This window comes from Gopherus flavomarginatus, chromosome 17 (genome assembly GCF_025201925.1).
Source record: "Gopherus flavomarginatus isolate rGopFla2 chromosome 17, rGopFla2.mat.asm, whole genome shotgun sequence".
NCBI lineage: Eukaryota > Metazoa > Chordata > Testudines > Testudinidae > Gopherus > Gopherus flavomarginatus.
Window position 1 is genome coordinate 8,451,511 of NC_066633.1, and position 18,370 is coordinate 8,469,880.

The 18,370-nt window shown below is 46.6% G+C and overlaps 1 protein-coding gene and 1 long non-coding RNA gene across 4 annotated transcripts in view; one reads left to right on the forward strand and one right to left on the reverse strand.

Annotated features, from left to right (window-relative positions):
* Positions 1-18,370, forward strand: part of VAV2 (vav guanine nucleotide exchange factor 2) — a 316,987-nt gene that overhangs the window by 39,671 nt on the left and 258,946 nt on the right. The gene's annotated exons all lie outside the window — the stretch shown is intronic.
* The window catches only part of LOC127036231 (uncharacterized), a 243,702-nt gene continuing 231,512 nt past the window's right edge, over positions 6,181-18,370 (reverse strand). Inside the window, exon 3 of the long non-coding RNA XR_007770046.1 lies at positions 6,181-6,223. This is a non-coding gene — a long non-coding RNA (uncharacterized LOC127036231). The remainder of the gene's footprint in view (positions 6,224-18,370) is intronic.

An 18,370-nucleotide genomic window follows, 5' to 3' on the forward strand; every position in this document is an offset into this window, starting at 1 on the left:
GGGGCAGTGTCCTATCAGGTTTTTCCCAGCTCTGCTTAACAGCTTTGAATGGCTGCTGTATAACCAAAATCTGATATAACTATATGTTTGAAACCTTAATAAGAAGTCACTATCCCACCACATAAAGAAGTCTCTTTAGTTCATTTTGGCACAATCCCTTTTTAAACTGCAGGAAACATTGCCGTACAACGTTGACATTGGCCAGCGTGTCTCATTAAATTCCACTTTACAAAAATAACTGGAAGTGGAAGGTGCTGGGGTTTTGTAGCATAATTTTCTCCCCTAAGCGTGAATCAGGGAAAATTGACAAGGTGTAAAAAGAAAGCAAAATAAAACTGGCCTCTCACGGGACTTACCCCTCATGCTAAAGGGCAAATTCTGCTCTCTGAAACATGCATGCAGTGCTGGTTAATTTCCCTGGCAGTTGCATGTTCGTATCCAAGTTCTTAGTCTGGCCCCACAGTTTGGCTAGGCAGTGAAATTAGAACAGCAGAAAAAATATATTTCCTCTGGACCTGTGCTAAATAAAAGAGGAGAAACAGCTGTTGCCTCATTGTTAGAACAATAATAAAATACTTAGTGTCCTGTGACAGACTGAATCAAATTCAGAGGAAAAAATGTACTAATTTGCAGCTCTGGACAGTGGGAAAATATTTTGACACAAATTTGATAGAAGAAAATGAATAGCTGCTGAAATCCTAGTGCTATTTCGGTTCCCTGAGAAATAAGAACATGCAGTTGGACGGTTGAACTGGTCTGAGAGAGGACTACTTGTCTGGTTTTAATAGTTTCTCCTCTGCCCCAGGAGAGGCAGCTGTTGACTCGCTCTGGGAAACACCCCAGATAACTTGTAACTCATGTTGCCATGTGCAGGGGAAGATTCCTGGAGAGCTTTGCCTTGTTCATAGCTAATCCCATGCCAACTTCTGTTACAAGCTGTATGCTGTCCAGGTGCATAACTCAGGAGTGTTCTGGAACAGGAAGTCTTTGGGTGTCCCATTCAGGGCAGAGGAATAGTGCTTGGCACCAACCTATGCGGTGGCTTTTACGCATCGATCTCAGTAATAATAATATGCCTTTTGGGCTCTCCTTTTGGACATGGAGCGGCACAGATTGGTGAAGTGACTTTAAGGTCACCGAATGAATTAAAGGCAGAGCCAGGAATAGAACCCAAGTCTAAACCCCTAGTTCTGTGCTTTACCCACTTGGCAATGCTGCCTCTTGAGAGAGAGAGAGCAAGGGAGGATGGCTGCAGAGTCCCAGTTCCACATCTGGATCTGAACTGCTTCCAATTTTAGCATGGGATCAGGGCAGGTTGATTCCAAATCTTCCATTAAGTTAGAAAAATTGTGTATTATGGCTTAGCCAGGACCATTGAAACCACAGTTCATGAAGTACCTGTGTTGTGTTTGCCACTAGAGGATACAAGCTGGAAGATAAAATAGCTACAAAGCCACGTATTACTTTCCATTTATGTCATGTAACTGAATGGCCATTACAGAACGCCCACTAAGCTGCACATGTTGATTACGCCCTGCTAAGCCCAGAGAAGAGACATTCAAACCCGCACGTGGTATTGATTATGGCAGGCCTACATCTGTTTGAATTCAGAACGTCCAGCCCTTTCCAACAACTAGGGTTTCCTTTACAGTTATGTTGTCATGACTGAGGAGTGACAGTTCTTCTCCTTCTGTTTTTCACCTGGCTTTCATTATAACATTTGAGTGATTTGAAATAATACATGGTGTTCTGCAATAATAAATTCCACTCTTCTATTCGGGAAGAAAAGCTGCACTGAAATGACAATACAGCTATGACATAAATTATATTAAACCTCCACCCCCAATCCAGGAGATCAAAGTTCATTTTGCCTTCTCATCTCATGCATACATTAAGGATGATACATGAGCTTTCAAATTTCCTGTTTCCTCTTAGTGTCACAAGCTTTGTGCCACTTACAGTTAATGTTTAGTTAGTTAGTTAGTTTCCTTGTATTTGTTACTGTACTTCGAAAAGGAAAGTAACAAACAGATCTTGAAGTGAAGATTACAAAAGGCACATACAAGTGTCCCCATTTTCTGGTAGTCAGGAAAAACACTTACTTTGTGTTTTATAAATGCGTTATTCTTTCCAAAGAGGCGAGGATGCCTTCATTAGCACTCTGTGTCCCAAATGGAAAAGGCAAAGCCCATTGACGGTCAGTAAGAGTCTTCCCACTGAGGTCAACAGGCTTTGGGTTAGGCCCTGATAGACGCATAACCTTTCTATTGGAGCTGGTTAGGAAAAAATGGACTAAAATAAAATTCAGATGAAAAAGGGAAACTTCTTGTGTGTGACTCTTTCCTCTTGCCCCCCCCCTTTTTTTTTTCCAGCCCAGTATAGATACTTTGTAATTTTTCAAATAACCAGTAGTGTTCGGTAGCTGGAGTCTCCACCTTCAATTAAATTGTGTGACAGGGTTTTAAAAAACCTCGGGGGATGATCTCACTCACTGAGGAATTCTGTGGGGCAGATCCTCTCCCCTGCCTGAACTCTGCGGAGAGCTTGCTTAGGTTAAGAGCTCTCCGGGGCAGGGGCTGTCTTTTTGTTTGGTGTCTTTTGAACAGTGCCTAGTGCAGTCGGGTCCTGATCTGTGACCAGGGCTCCTGGGTGCGACCACAGTAATAATACTGAGGCCTGATGGGAGGGGTTCACAGGGAGCCAGGTGTGGATTCCTGAGCCACAGGTAGTGATCAGAGGAGCAGAAGTAGAGGAAATGGCCACCAGTGGGCTGCACCTGGGTGGTCCTCAGCCAATGGTGTAAAGGCTGTTTTCACCAGTGGACATTTTCCCTGCTCAAGGCAATGGTATCTCTCTCATCCTTTTTCCCCCTCCCCGCAAGGGCCGTCTCTTACTGCCCTCACAGTGCACCACAGCAGAGAATCCAGAAAATAGCTTTTCAGAATAACTTCTGTAGAACCCGTGGTTGATTTCTTCCCTACGAATTCTATATCACTTTCCCGCAAGGTAAAAACATACAGCAAAACCAATGCAATTCTCAATCTGCGTCAAACTGCAATGACAGCAAACCTAAATTATTTGGAGGTGGGGCAAGAACAAGAGAGCTGGAAAGTTGCCTGTGTGTTTCTGATGTGCACATAGTCATAGTAACGAACAGAGATCTGGATTCCACTTCTGGTCCTTCTTCTAATAATGGGCTGAAGCAAAAGCTAGGCTCTGATTAATCTCCAATCCTTATGGTCTGGAACATGCAGCCTGGACTGATCTAATCAATATTTCGTGTAATTTCTCTTCTCTCACCCTCCCCTACTTGTTCATTTCTGAGTTTTTAGCTGGGACAGGAAGCTGCAGCTCTGAAATACTGTGGGAGAAGCTGCCCTTTTTATATTTCTGGTGTGACCAGAAGCAGGAAATATGAGAAATCTCCAATGATTTCCAGTCTTATTTTGCAGACTCAAGTGGTTTGGATCAGCAGCCAAATGTCTGAATGCTTCTCTGAAAGGAATCTCCAAACCTTCTAAGGCTCTTGCTCATCGCTGCCAATAACATACAGCGGGACAGCGTTAATAACCGTCTTCACCGTGGTGCATTCAGGAACCCCGGCATCTTCCTGCACTTAGACTAGGAAAGTGTAATAGCCCAAAAACTGTGGAGTGCTTTACACATGATGGTAATGGGAGCATAAATATACTTAATGACAAGTACATTTATAAGCCGATGAGAGTGTGTCAAATCATGAGCTTTTAATGGTGACCGCTGGCTGTTTTGGGACCTAGGCTAGACACGCTCAGGCCAAATGCTGAGTATCCACTAGAGTACCCTGCCTTTCTCTTGTCGTGGGGATTCAACAGGGCCTGACCCTTGAAACTGCCGAGTGCTCTCCATGCCTGAGCATCTTGAATAGAAAGCAAAAGCCCGTCAGCACCCCCACAGGATCAGGCCAAATGTTTCTCTTGCTGTTATTCACACCTTGCCTGATCCTGTGGGGGTGCTGACGGGCTTTTGCTTTCTATTCAAGATGCTCAGGCATGGAGAGCACTCGGCAGTTTCAAGGGTCAGGCCCTGTTGAATCCCCACGACAAGAGAAAGGCAGGGTACTCTAGTGGATTGGGTACTGAACTGGGAGGCCTTGGTTCTCTTCCCAGCTCTGTCACTGACCTGCTACATTATGTTGGGCAAGCGCCTTCATCTCTGCATCTGTTTCCTTTTCCACCCTTTGCCTGTCTATTTAGGGGCCATCTTTTAATATGAGTTTGTATTGCTCCTAGTACTCTGGAGTGCTAATTGCACTTGGGGCTTTAGGCACTACCGGAATACAAATCATTAATCACTAAAGCAATCGGTTAGAGAAGGCATGTAGTGAGTTGCAACGTACGTGAAGCTGGTGCCTTGGAACAGGTCCATTCTACTTTTTGTTAACTGGTGGTGGGGTGGGGTGAGAGAGAATTTTAGATCATCAAAGTGACTCAGCCCAGAATCTGTGTAACGTGAACCAGCCCTACAGAAAGTTCTCGTTCCTGGTCTGGGGATGCCCTGCCTCTTATCTCAGCAGTATTGCAGAAATTGATCTTTACAGTAAGTATGCAGATAAAACCTGGCATCTGGTTTGGCTGTCTTGCAGACTCAGATGCACCTAAAGTGTGTGTGTGTGTGTGTGTGTACACGTGTTGCCTAGCTCCCCAGGTTCAATGCTGGCACTGAAAATAGTTGGATTAAAAAAACTCTCACTGGGAGCAAAATAAAAGGGCTTTGCTGTTTGTCAAAGAGATCAGCTTTGTGTTACACGTGAGTGTACACTTAGGGTTAATATGCCTTGTTTGTTGACACACAGGAGTTTTTAAAACTCAAATGGAGTGTCTTTGAAGGAGTAGCAAGTACAGATTACATGGCGAACAAATCAGTGTTGCTTTGACGTTGCCTTATGATACATTTTTCCATTCTTAGCTGGAGCTCAAACAGCAAACCGCCTCTAAGCCCTAGTCCAGGGGTTGGCAACCTTTCAGAAGTGGTGGGCCATGTCTTCATTTATTCACTCTAATTTAAGGTTTTGCATGCCAGTAATACATTTTAACATTATTAGAAGGTTTCTTTCTATAAGTCTATAATAATATATAACTAAACTATTGTTGTATGTAAAGTAAATAAGGTTTTAAAAATGTTTTAAGAAGCTTCATTTAAAATTTAAATTAAAATGCAGAGCCCCCTGGACCGGCATTGTGAGTGCCACTGAAAATCAGCTCGCGTGCCGCCTTCGGCACAGTTGCCATAGGTTGCCTACCCCTGCCTTAGTCTTTCTCCAGGTTTTGCAGCTGTATGGTGCTCTGCTTTGGGACCAGATGCAAACCTGGTGAGCAACCTAGCTTGTACTGTGTTTGATACTGACGTGCTCTGTGAGTGAGAGAGATTACTGGACACCTGATGGGGAATGTGGACAACCCCCGTAAGCCATATCGTGATGCTTTTCAGAATGTTGTGGTGCGCTCTCATCAAAGAGGTGTGGATAATGGACGTGACTTGCCTCAGGGTAGCTCTGCCAATCTGGTTAAGGTGTAGGGCTCCTCTTTAGTAGCCAGAAGGCCGAAACAGCAGGCTAGGAAAGGACCTTCAGAGGGATTCTCGTTCCATTCGTGGTGTGGTCCAGTATGCATTCCTTCCCAGTTGTTAGCTGAGTCCAGATGGGCAGATATTAATTTAGGAAAACCCTAGAGCCCTATTTGTCTGAATTTAAGGAACAAGGAAGGGCCGGGGGTGAGGGGTGGGGGAAGTGCCTTGTCTTCATATGTCCAGTAAACAGAAGTATGTCTGCACTGGTGGGGGCATATCCAGCAAAGATACAACCCACTTGATTTCCTAACTATGGCCATGTCTACATCTAAAATTTTGCAGCGCTGGTTGTTACAGCTGTATTAGTACAGCTGTATAGGGCCAGCGCTGCAGAGTGGCCACACTTACAGCAACCAGCGCTGCAAGTGGTGTTAGATGTGGCCACACTGCAGCGCTGTTGGGCGGCTTCAAGGGGTTTTGGGGAAGGCGAGAGCAAACCGGGGAAGGAGACCAGCTTCGCCGCGGTTTGCTCTCGCGTTCCGCGAACCACCCTGCAAACCGCAGGGAAGGAGACCTGCTTGTTCGGGGAACGCGAGAGCAAACCGCGGCGAAGCTGGTCTCCTTCCCCGGTTTGCTCTCGCGTTCCGCGGACCACCCTGCAAACCGCAGGGAAGGAGACCTGCTTGCTCGGGGGTTCGGCGAACGCGAGAGCAAACCGGGGAAGGAGACCAGCTTCGCCGCGGTTTGCTCTCGCGTTCCCCGAACAAGCAGGTCTCCTTCCCTGCGGTTTGCAGGGTGGTCCGCGGAACGCGAGAGCAAACCGCGGCGAAGCTGGTCTCCTTCCCCGGTTTGCTCTCGCGTTCGCCGAACCCCCGAGCAAGCAGGTCTCCTTCCCTGCGGTTTGCAGGGTGGTTCGCGGAACGCGAGAGCAAACCGCGGCGAAGCTGGTCTCCTTCCCCGGTTTGCTCTCGCCTTCCCGGAACCACCCAGCAAACCTCAGGGAAGGAGACCTGCTTGCTCGGGGTTCGGGGAACGCGAGAGCAAGCCGGGGAAGGAGACCAGCTTGATTACCAGAGGCTTCCTCAGGTATGCTGGGATACCTGCTTATTCCACGGAGGTCAAGAAAAGCGCTGGTAAGTGACTATACTTGATTACCAGCGCTGGATCACCAGCGCTGGATCCTCTACACCCGAGACAAAACGGGAGTACGGCCAGCGCTGCAAACAGGGAGTTGCAGCGCTGGTGGTGCCCTGCAGATGTGTACACCTCCTAAGTTGCAGCGCTGTAACTCCCTCACCAGCGCTGCAACTTTCTGATGTAGACAAGCCCTATGAGAAAAGGGCCTGTCTCACCACTCCTTTGCCTTGAGATGCTGGCTTAGGAGAAGCCCGCTGGAGAGTAAAGAGCAAACTATAAAGGCAAAGTATTTTTGCAGCACAGGGAGATGATTTCCCATTCTTAAATCTTGCACTGCCCCTTTGCAACCCTTAGCACTTTCTCTGTGTGTGTGTGTGTGTTTTTCCTTTCTAATCCTGCTCTTGAGAGTTTCAGTGCTGTGCAAACTGTGTGCTCATAGTCTAGGAGGGTGAAGGGGCGTCCTCCTCTATCACTCCTGCATTATGCAAGGAATAAGGGTGACTGCCCCAAGGAGCATTTGGCTGCTCCAGCCCTGCTCAGTTAGAGGCAGGGTTGGTGGACACCTGGGGACTCCTAAAGGTGTAGGATCACTGGACTCTGGAAACGTTCTTATTGCTTGTGGGAATGGGTAGGGCAGATGTCTTTAAATAAGACACGTTCTAAAATGTAACTGACTGGAACAAAGTCAGCTGCCTGGGGTGATACTAGTTATGGTGTGGAGGCTGGGTTTGGGATTTCTGAAACTTCAGTGCTGGGTTTTTGGGTTTGCAAACCCTAAAACCACAAGTGGTTTGGATCCAACTGCTCCATTTTATTGGAACCACCAAAGTCTGGGTGGCTGTTGTGAAGGTTCTGGGTTGTTCCTGTGTTTCAGGATAACCAGAGAATCTGACACTGTAAATATTTCATATTCGTTCTGCAGGGCAATACAATGCAAATGCTCCTATAATAATTAATAATACGTCCTCCTTATGTAGCCTTTTTCACCCATAGATGTCAGAGCCCGTTGCAAAGGAGGATAAGTGTTGCAGTTGGCCCCATTTGATCTTCCGCTGTTGGATGCTTACACTCAAATGAGTGTCTCAGCTTCATTTAATGACCCACAGACACAAGATTGTCTTCTCTATTATGCTGAGTAATGCAAACCTAATTCTGGGCAAACAGGACAAAAACTGTCTGGATTTAGCAAGCGGTTTGTTTTCTCAAGGAGATTTAAATAATAGCAGAGACTAGGAGCCACCCATTGTTAAAAAGGTAGCTGGCAAGGTTCAGAAGGCAAATACCCATGTCAGCTGAGAGTGGCCATGTCTCCAGATACTTGTGTGACTCCCGCTGCACCTGCTTTAATAACCGCTTTGTGCCTTGCTGCTTGAGAGAGCACAGTCCGTGTGTCCAGTGGATGGCAGGGTTATTGGAGTTGGATAGACCTGCTTGCTTTTTCAGGGGAAGTCATTGGATGTCCTCAAGCCTCAGAGTTTCTGAGGGACTGATGGCCAAGAATTCCACCCAATCCTTTTCCCCAGCCCACCCTGGTACCTGCTACTCTGCTAACATTCTTAATTCTGCCCTAGTTTTCCATCCTATCTAGCTTGTTTTTGGACAGATCCCATTTCTGCTTCCAGTTTTTCCAACCCGTCTGCCTTGTGCTTGTGCTTTTTTTTTGCCCAACCTTTTTATGACCCGTTTTTATGTAACGGAGCAAAATAAACAAGACCCAACTGTGCCTTGGCCCACAAGGGAAGTACAGGGCTCTGCTGATCTTTCCAAGGATAAAGTGGAACAAGAGTCTACAGCTGCCTCCGCTTGTGCTTGTGCTTGGCCCTTCCATTATTTGTTGGCTGGTGACAGTTACATACTGTGGTCCAGATGCTCAGCTAACTCTGCTCCTGCCCCTACCCATGTTCTGGGGTTTGCCCAGCTGCACCCCCTTCATCTCCACCCCAAGTTAGTGCATCTGAGGCTGTTCTGTTTACATTCTGCCCCCAATGGGACACGGATGCAGACAGTTGTTTTAGCGCAGTGGTGTTCTCCAGCTCCGTCCCCTCCTTCCTACTCTGTGGCCCCTACCCTGAGGCTGGGGAGCAGGGCATACAAGAGAGTTCTGATGCCAGCTCAGCACCAGCTGTGTGGGGCCCGTCAGTAAAGGGGATTCTCAGGGGTCTGTTGAAAGCTGCCTTCCGCTGCCAGAGCAGCACAAAGGGACCTCGGCAGCAGCAAGAATCGGGCCCTGTACAGCTGTACATCTCCAAAGCACGGGAGTAGAAACACGTTGATTTCAACCAAAGGGTGTCTGCCCTGCAGCTGGGAGTTGTGATTCCCCGCACAGGTAAACTCACGCTAGCTCAGCACACGCTAGCATGTGAAAAGTAGCCGAGTGGGCGGCTTGGGCTAGCTGCCCGCATCCACGCCTGCCTGCCTTCCTCAAGTCGAGCTCAGGGAGGTGTATCTTGAGCTGAGCTAGTGTGTGTCTGCCCGCCTGCACTGGGAATCTCAGGTCCCAGCCACAGTGTAGAGCAGGGGTCAGCAACCTTTCAGAAGTGCTGTGCCAAGTCTTCATTTATTCACTCTGATTTAAGGTTTTGCGTGCCAGTAATACATTTAAATATTTTTAAGGTCTCTTTCTATGTCTATAACATATAACTAAACTATTGTATGTAGAGTAAATAAGGTTTTAAAAATGTTGAAGAAGCTTCATTTAAAATTAAATTTAAAATGCAGAGCCCCCCCGGACTGGTGTCCAGGACCCGGGCAGTCTGAGTGCCACTGAAAATCAGCTCACGTGCCACCTTTGGCACGTGTGCCATAGGTTGCCTACCTCGGTGTAGACAAACCCAAAGAGTCCGGTCTCCTTTTCAGCTGGTTGTGCATCTCTTCAGGTGTCTCTCTTCTGCTTTCCCTTGTCTGTCACCTTCTTCCTCTCAAGGCTGCCACCTGTGAGCCAACTTCCTTGAACTTCTGCTTCCGGGAGCCCTGTCTCTTTGTGAGAGGATCAGGAACTCCAGTTAATTGCTTGTGATTAGGCAAGAGTAGATTTTGCAAGAGCCAGTCACTCAGGTGGGGAAAACAAAGATCAAGGTTCCTTCAAGGTGGAAGGTTTGGACTTCAGCATATTTGCTAGGTTATTCACAGCAGCAACTGCCTGTGTTCATCACAGTGCATGGACTGTTATCCTTGTATGAAAGACCTTTTTCCTTTTGAGAGAGTAAGCAGGAGTCAAAATCTCCTGTGAGCTGATGGGGATTTTTCTTATTGTCTGCTTTGCTCATTTGTGTGTTACTCTTCCTATTTATTTATTTATTTTATTTATTTTTTAAACAACAAATAGAATGAAAACCCTGGACAAACAGGGAGCTGCTCTGTTTCCATTTCAAAATATGAAATCATCTGTATTTTTATTCACCTGCCACTAAAAAGAAACTGGCACCTGCAACCCAATCCCCTGCCCCTTGTAACAATTCAGGAACTGAGACAGTGCCTTCTGTTTTATTCATTAACTGTGGTCATCTCATACCAAATAACACAAGGCCACAGTTGAGATTTGGGATCCCTTTGTGCCTGCTCCTACCTAGAGCAAGAAACAGTCCTTACCCTGGAGAGCTCGCGATCTAGGAGACACAACAAAGGGTGAGAGAACGATAGGATTATCTCCTTTTGACAGGAGGGAAACTGAGGCAGAAGAATCATGCATATAGCTCAAGAAGTTTTGACTCCTAACCCTCTGCTTCAACCACTAGGCTTACTTTCTCTTTTCAAATAATGTTTGAATACTTGATTGATTTATTTTTAAAATGCATCCTTTAAACACTTTGCTTCCCAGGCTCTCTCCTGTGCAGAGTTTCAGCCCAAATGAGTGTTGTGAGAGTAAAATAATTTTGTTGTGGAAAAGGAAGTTCTGTTGCAAGCTTTAAATGTGGGTTATTGGCCTTTTAAGTAACCTTCAGTGCTTTGTTTACATGGGAATGCTTAGGAAAGTGAAGCCGAATTCACTGAAGATGTGAATTTAAGGTGCATAAGTTTAAAGCACGTTAAACCCTCATGTGGGTGCTCTCTATCAGAAGGAAGTGGCCTTAATTTGCTGTAGCTTAAGTTTAAACTTTCGTTTTTCAAGTCATACCTTTTGGTTATTTTGGCTTAACTTTTTTTAGACTCCCCATATAGACAAGCTCTCCGTTTTTGCTCAAGGAAATGATTGAAATAAACCATTGCATGCTCTTCATCCCTCGGTGTTGCTAAAACCTGGTAAGTTGCGGGGAGAGGGAAAGCTTCTGTGAGGTCCATGCACAGTGTTTCGACTTCATTAATCAGCTTTGCTAAGTGGAATATTCCTGGCTTGTGAGCATTCTATAAAGGCAATGTCTTTCGAATGGGGAAAAATTATAGCTTGCTTAGTACTAAATTGTTCAAGAATAATTCCGGTCCCCACTTTTCAACAGATAAATCTGAAGTCGTAACAACCAGAAACGTTATCTGTCAGTCCAAAATAATTGATGAGCTGCGGCTTGAATCTAAACCTAAATGGGCTTTAAATGAGAAAATTCTGGAGACGGTGGCACTATATATCATCTCGGAGGCTGCTGCTTTGTGTGAAAGTGACAGTGGGGCAAATTGAGAATGAATGAAGCTATGGAGGATTTGACGCTATTGGTAGTGTCACGTCAGCTCTGGTTGTCTTTCAGATTTCTTCTACTTCTTCTGGAATTTGCTGAGTAATGCCTTCATTTGGAGGTTAGCTGCATGGAGCAGAATCTAACTTTACACTCTGTTCCCCATGGCCCCTTATGGGCCATGCGGCTGACCATGACACGCTTCAAACACACCCTCTATCCCTGGGGCTGGTAGCAGGGCCAGTGCAGGGTTCTTCTGCCAACCTTGTCCCAGCCAGGGGAAGCCCCTGCACAGGATGTGCTCTCTGGGGTTCATGTCCTCCTTTCTGCCCTCTCCCAGGGCCCCTTTACGACGCTAGAATGGCATAAAGGTGCCTTAATGTAACTGAGAGTTGAGGGCCACTGAGTCTCATGAAAGACTTAAGTTTGTGCTGTATGATGATACCTGCTGCCTCATTAATCATTGTGAATTTGTACATTTCATCTATTGGGCTCTATGGTCGCGACTCTTCTCCCCCCTCCCCCTACCCCCAATCTAGTCTTTGTTTCACTGACATGAAAGCAGTGATTGAACAGATGCACATGGCCTCCCGCAAGAGGTTTCCTTTGGCTCCGTGCTTCTGAGCTGTGCTCGCGGCAAGATAAGAGGAAATCTTACATCACGGTAAGGAAGTGCTAAAGAAAGTTCCTTTTGTCATTCGTCAACTTGTTATCTTCAGCATTAAAGCTGCAACATTCCTTGCATGCTGCAGGGTCCATTTAAAGCCCACAGTTTGGACCAAATCCAGTCAGCAGCATGGCTTGATGCCCAGCCCTCCAGTTCTATTGTGTTTAACACAGCCCCTCCAACATACTTCCTCCCTGAAGAGTTAACTCTGGCCTCATGAATTCCCTGCTGCAGAAAAGTCCTACCTTTCTTGGGAGCCAAAGCTACCACCTTTATGAAATCCCATCCCATCCATCATACCGTCTGCCCCATTCTTTCCTCCTAGCTTATTTCTTGCTTTATTAAATTTCTCTTGAGAGCTTTCAGACTGCCCACTAGCCTCCCTATCAAAAGCACTTATGATACCGTCATCTAAGTTCAACGACTCCAGATACAATGATGCTGATGCTGGAAGTCATTCAGTTATTACACAGCTGCCTGGAGTGAATGTCCTGTTCTACCTTCCAGGGTTGGGGCCCTCAGGGTTTGAGAAAATATTAACGATAAACTAAAATATTGCTGCTCAGAGTTCATTTTCCTGAACAAAAGAATCTCTCAAACATTCAAGGTATATTGGCTTTACAGAAACTCAGGCATATTTGGTGTTTATATTGATCCCTCCTCTGTAGTGTTAAAGGAAGGACAAGAATGCTGGGGGCGATGAGAAACTATTTGTTTGTTTGATTCCAGTAGCACTCGCAATGTACTAGACCTTTACCCATGAGCTTGGGAAAGTCTTACCATGGGGAAGCACAGCTGTCCAGCCAGCCCAGGTGTTACTGTGTCTAGTCATATATGGAGAATCTCAAGATGACTGGTAATGGAGAAGGATGGATGTGGGCTAATCTCAAGCATTCAATCTGTTGAGGAAATGTGAGTCTCATTGCTCACACCTTCTTGTCAAACAGTCTCTCAAATGGGCTCTCTTGATTATCACTACAAAAGTTCTTTTTTTTTTTCTCCTGCTGACAATAGCTCATCTTAATTAATTAGCCTCTTAGAGTTGGTAAGGCAACTCCCACCTTTTCATGTTCTCTGTTTGTGTATATATATCTCCTCACTATATGTTCCATTCTTTGCACCCGATGAAGTGGGCTGTAGCCCACGAAAGCTTGTGCTCAAATAAATTTGTTGGTCTCTAAGGTGCCACAAGTACTCCTGTTCTTTTTGCGGATACAGACTAACACGGCTGCTACTCTGAAACATTGCTTTTATTGTTAGCTCTGTACCCTGACACCCTTCATCCATGCCAACACCCTAAAATTTAGCTAAGGATTTTGGGCCAGATGCTCAGTCGGTGCAAAGCAATATAGCTCCAGCTGGAGCGAGAGGTTTACCAATTTCTACTGGCTGAGGACCTGGTCACTTGTATTCAGGGCTTAAATTCAGCTGGAGCCATCTGGAGCTGAGATCTGGAAATTATTTTCAAACCTGTGGGAGCGTTCACTCCCCACCCCCTGGGGCTGAAGCCCTGAGCCCTATATGTTGGGGGTCCTGAGGGTGGGCGGGTGGGGCTCCAAGAAATGAATTTAAGCTCTGCTTGTATTCATCACCTTTCATGACAAAATGCAGAATAGGGGTGTGTCTGTGTGTGTGTGAATGCTTCATCTCCGAGGCAGACGGTAGCTAATCTGATGTACAATGCACCACAGCCATTGGGGGAGGGGAAGAGTTGACTCTGGACGCTCTGGTAAATCTTCTGTTTAGGGAATGTACAGGCCAAGGCTGCGCTTTTTAAGGCTTTTGCTGGAAGACCCCACCTGACCCTCCCTGGCAACTGCAAAGAAGTCCATTTATCTATGATAGAAGGGTGAGGGACTGAGTGGGCTTTGCTATGGTTCTGGGAGTAGGGTCTAGGTCAGAGGTTGGCAACCTTTCAGAAGTGATGTGCCGAGTCTTCGTTTATTCACTCTAATTTAAAGTTTCACGTGCCAGTAATACATTTTAATGTTTTTAGAAGGTCTCTTTATCTAAGTCTATAATATATAACTAAACTATTGTTGTATGTAAAGTAAATAAGGTTTTTAAAATGCAGATCTCCCTGGACCGGTGGCCAGGACTCAGGCAGTGTGAGTGCCACTGAAAATCAGCTCGCATGCCGCAGGTTGCCTACCCCTGGTCTAGGTACCTGAGACCTGATGGCTACACAACCAAGCTATTCCCCTTCCACTCTTTAGCAAATACACACTCAAATGAGAGGGAGGGTTGCCATATGGTTAAGGCACTGGATGGGGCCTCCATGCTGGGTTCAGTTCCTAACTCTACCACTAACTCTTTGTGTGCCCTTGGGCAGGTCATAGTCTCTCTGTGCCTCAGTTCCCCTTTGTACAAGGGGGGTTGTAACCCTTTCTTTCTCTCACTTTTAAATCTGTCGCGTCTATGTATTACTGCAAGCTCTTTGGAGCAGGGATGATTTCTTACATGCATACAGCACCTCGCGCAAGAGAGCCCTGATCTCGGCTGGGAATTCTAGGCTCTACAGGAATAGAACTAATAAATGAGTAGCTCATCGCCTATGGAGCTATAAGAGGCCTCCCCAAAGGCCAGCTGCCTTTGGAGTGCGCCACCACCTAACTTATATTCCACCCCCAGGTCCCACTCCCTCTTTCCTCCAAGGCTCCGTCTATTCCCCTCCTTGCTCCACCAGCATGGGGGCCTCATGGGAGAGGGTGAAGAGGCCTGTTTGAGCAGTAAGCCATAGGCTGGTGGGAGGGGGTGAAGAAGTGGGAGAGGGGGTAAAAAGGCAGAAGCAGCTGGGAGAGGGCCAAGCAGGCCTGGGGATGGAGCGTGGGGCTGAGCAGGGGCGGGGACATGGTCCGGGCACACACAGCCTCCCCAATGGAGAAGTCCGCATGCCGCCCAAGGCAAGCTCCCTGCTAGACTCATTGTTTTTCTGGGTGAAACCAGACTGAATGTTTCCTTCCTCGCAGACAGGTAACGACCAAATAATTCTTGTGCATTTCACTAGACTCTGCAGGGTTTGGCTCTTTTTTCATTTTTTTTTAAACAAGGTCTCTCAGGATTTGTAATTGATTGAGGCTGAGAAGTAGGTTAGTCTGCCGGAGAAGTGCAGCTGTTTGTACACAGCTGCCGATATCTCTGCTGTATGGACTTAAGGTCAGGTTGCAACAGAGATCCATTAGGCTAAACCCAGACTACAAGGGGAATGACTGTTTTTCTTGAGGCACTTCCTTTGATTGCCTTGTGGTTGGGATTATTTGCTTTTCCTTTGTCTCAGGTGCTGAATGCTAATGAGGCCGGAATCCTGCTGGAACCTAAACTAGTTGGTTTGGGTTTAATCAGATAAAACTTATTTTTATCTTGTTTAGTCCATAAGGAGCCAGTCCGGGAACTCTTCAGTTCCTGCTCATTCAAGTATTCCCATGGGATTGCTTGTGCGAGTTAGGGCTGTGGGACTGAGGCCTAAATGGGGGAATGCAGATAACCTCGCTGACATTATAGCTGGGCTAAGGACGGGAAAGGAGCTGCGAGTTCACGTAGAATGTATGTGGAAGGGTGGGCATGTAGGATCATGGGTGGCCCATTTTAGCAATATTAAGTACCATCAAGCATCCTCAAGTCTACTTAAGTGCACCAAATCCAAGTGTACTCAGCAGTGTCACAGAATCTACATTGCGATGCAGAACGGTGCTTCTGATTTTAAATGTAATTAAAAGTACCTGGTGTCTGTAAGCCTCGTGGTTGTGAAGAAAGCCTTTGAAATGTGATCAGGATGTAAGCAGTGAAACAAAATCACCCTGAGCAGTGAACTGCCATGTTCATCTTGATGAATCATGAACTCTGAAACCTAATGCCAACTTGAAAAACCCCCCTTTATTTCTACTGATTGGCTTTTCAGAAACATCCAGCCAATGTAGCGCTCATTGCTGGGAGACGGGGTGGGCCAGGCTGCTCGTTTCTGGGGCACTCGGCGTTTTAATCTCCATCTCTCTCCAACTTTACCTTCTTGTTCATTCCAGCCACAAAGGGGACTGAAAAAAGAGTTGCATCGATGTACCAAAAGCCTCAACAGCTTCCCGAATGCCACCAGCCCAAATACTCCCACTTGTCCCCTCCTCCGCTTTCCCCGAAGGTTCTTCCAATGCAGTTCTGTGTTTTCAGTACAGAATGTTGCGGCAAGCTGAAAATTTGGCAGCAGCCCAAAATAAATCTGATTTTATATGAAAACAAATAACCCAAGGAGCCACTGTACTGATTAAATCCAGTACAACAATAAATAATACAGCAAAAAGCTTCATTCAGGAAAAAAATACAGCCAGAAGCCACTGCCGCACATCCGAGTCTCAGAAATCGGGGAGTCTCGCTATGGAATTTAGGACCAGCTTGCTGCAGAGCGCATGGGTGTGTGGCGGAGGATATGGGTGTGGCTGCATAGGGTCCTGGATGGTAGTGGAACAGGCTGTGGTTGGCTGTAGTTTACAGCCGACTCTCTTTGCTGGGTTCTGGAATTCTTCCATAAAAACCAGCTCAGTTGTTTAAATACAAGCCCTCATTTGCTTCCTTGCAAAGAGCAGCACAGTGGGGTCATGACTGTAATGACGATTCCATGTCTGCAGAAAGCTGGTAATTGGGGGACTCATTCAAGGTAGCCTGTATAACGGAGGACCCATTACAGCTCTCCTAGGATCATGCTCTTAATCAGAGCTGACCAAAGAATCTTAATTCTTGTTCTGATTGGCTTCAAGGACTAATTTCATTCTATTAAACCTATTTCTTGCGCTCCCCTGCACGCCGCTGAAGGTTTATCCCCAGGTCCTCCCGGTTTTAAATGCTTCATTGGCTAACTGCCAGGATGTCGCCCCCAAATCTTTCACAACTCCACGAACTCCCACTGTAGTGCCGCTCCACAAGGTCAGTGCTGTCAAAGGAAGTGTCTGCTCCAGACGAGGTGGTGCTAGGAGATGCTGATTTCCGTAAGGCTGTGGAAGTTGCGTTTGTCACTCAAGGTGTCTGCTTTCACAACTAATTGGGAAAGGTGGTGCTGGGTTTTCTTGTTCCTTGGGCGAGTCACCAGTCATGCTGATGTGCAGCATGTGGAACTGACAATTAAGGAAAATCAGTTCCCTCCCCCAAAACCACACAATATGTCTGTTTCATCTGAGAGCAGCGTCTGTTTCATCTGAGAGCAGCTCCCGTCACTGCTGTAAGAGCCTCTGTGTTGGGTGAAGCGTTCCTGCAACACACTTGCTTTTCATCCAGGATGTAGGGCTAAGCCTCCTCTCTTGCCTGGGTGTAGATCCTCTATTCCAGTAGGAGCTGTGAGGACAAACCACCATGCTAGTTTTAAAATGGAGCTGTCTACATTTCTACATTTTGGGGGAGGGATAGCTCAGTGGTTTGAGCATTGGCCTGCTAAACCCAGGGTTGTGAGTTCAGTCCTTGAGGGGGCCACTTAGGGATCTGGGGCAAAAATCAGTACTTGGTCCTGCTAGTGAAGGAAGGGGGCTGGATTCAATGACCTTTCAAGGTCCCTTCCAGTTCTAGGAGATAGGTATATCTCCAATTATAATAATTTCTGAATGGGATCATATGATGGGAGTGCTGCAATAGAAGGGGACTGGACTCAATGACCAGGTGGTCCCCTCCAGTCCGATGTTGGTTGAGTTACATCTGTTAAAATGAGAGGAGAGCTGGATCCAGGGTGCTTCACGCAGCTGGATAATACGGGTGTAGATTTACTGGGGTAATGTATCCACTCTACACCTATATTATCATGAGTAGGGGTGGCGGTGGATTAAGAGGTATAAGCAATAAAGACATGAGCACAAATGAGATTTGAGAGGAGTTTGGAGGAGAAGGGGGTTCATGTCCTTGTCATAATCGTACTTAGTGGCGATTCTGTCGTAAATGTGTGCAGTGGAAGAGAGAGGTGCATTCAGCACCCACAAGAATGAATGGCAGGATTGTTCAGCAGAGGTGTGTGGAGGTGCCAGTCAGCTGGCTCTTGGTCTGGGAGCTTTCAGGGACCCAAGAGTTAGAACAGCACAGTTAGCTGCGAGGCTTCCGAAATAAATCTCTGCCCTGGCTAAAAGGCTTTTATGTTGATGTCACCATGTGGGACACTTGAAAGAAACATCGGCAGCTGCTCTCTATTCTCCAGACGGAATCTCTGCACTTCCTCGTGAGCACATGTGATCCATTACAAATAGGGACGGCAGGACTCCAGGGCAAGTGAAGGCAAGAATGCAACAAATTGTACTGTCCTTGCAGGGTGTGGAACTCCCACCTGCCTTAGGAGTGAGGGAGGTAGGAGGACCTCAAGGCTCCAGTTGAGCAACGTACCTAATCACATGCACAGCTCTAAGCTTGTGAGAGTCCCATTGATGTTAAGTTAAGCGTGGGCTAAAGTACTCCTCTG